Raw genomic sequence first — 1,150 nt, 5'->3', positions numbered from 1 at the left:
TTCTCGAAGCAGCCATACTGTCTGACCATTTGTGTACACAGATTGTTTAGCATTTTTTTTTCGACTGCTAAATTATTTTTGTATTCACATATATATATATATATATATATATATATATATATATATATATATATGTATCAATTTTAATAAGAAAACATTTTACCGACTACAGACAATAGCTGTGTTATGTCTACCTCGTATATTATTTGAACACGTTGTCTTTTTAAAAATGTAATATCTGTTTTATCATTCTGCCTATACTCTACTGTACTAGTCCTCTCGGATACAATTACTTTCAAATTAACGCATTGATGACAGCACTTAAATTTAATACTTTCAAACTTTGCCGGTATACACTGTGCTTGGTTTGGACTGTACTGGCTGGAAAATACTGTGTTGCATCGAGGCGTTTTTGACATTTTCATGTCCTAGCTCTGGCACATAACCGAAAAAAGCGTTATCAAAAAAAAAATGGGGTTGAAGATGAGGTTGGGGGTGGGAATTAGCCGGTATATAACCGAAAAAGTTTTTCAGCCGAGTCTGCAATCACGAAAGAGCATTTTCATGTCTCGTTGAAGTACCGAATAAATTGAGAGTAGTGGTGGAATTATAGATAAAATGATATAGTATATTAATAAGCGGTAACAAGCTAGTATATTACAACGTCAAGTTTCTGGCTAAAATTGTAGTGTTTATTATGCGGCCAAAAGTAACTTAACAATTTAGAGAATTAAACTAATTTGAATTTATTATTTAGTTCTAATTTGAACGTTGAACGTACAACATATCTTATCTTATCTCATATCAGATAACAGCGTAACGCTTTTTTTGGTAACACTTTTTTGCGGTTATGTACCGGCTAATTCTCACCCCTATCTCCCACCCCCAACGTCATCTTCACCCCCATATCTTTTTTTGGTAACGCTATTTTGATAACGCTTTTTAGGTAACGCTTTTATGGTAACGCTTTTTTCGGTTATTTGCCAGGGTTATGTGCCAGAGCTAAGACATGAAAATGTCAAAAAAGTGTTACCAAAAAAAGCGTTACGCTGTTATCTGATATGAGATAAGAGATAGGGGTGAGTGATAGGGGGTAAGTAATAGGGTATAGGGGTGAGTGATAGGGACGGGAGATAGTGGGTAGGTGATA

This window comes from Adelges cooleyi, unplaced genomic scaffold (assembly GCF_023614345.1).
Source record: "Adelges cooleyi isolate 19-005CV unplaced genomic scaffold, UGA_ACOO_1.1 ACOO_flye_CR_arks_rails_tigmint_CR_PRNA_7, whole genome shotgun sequence".
In the NCBI taxonomy this organism is placed as follows: Eukaryota; Metazoa; Arthropoda; class Insecta; order Hemiptera; family Adelgidae; genus Adelges; species Adelges cooleyi.
This window is presented reverse-complemented; position numbering follows the sequence as displayed.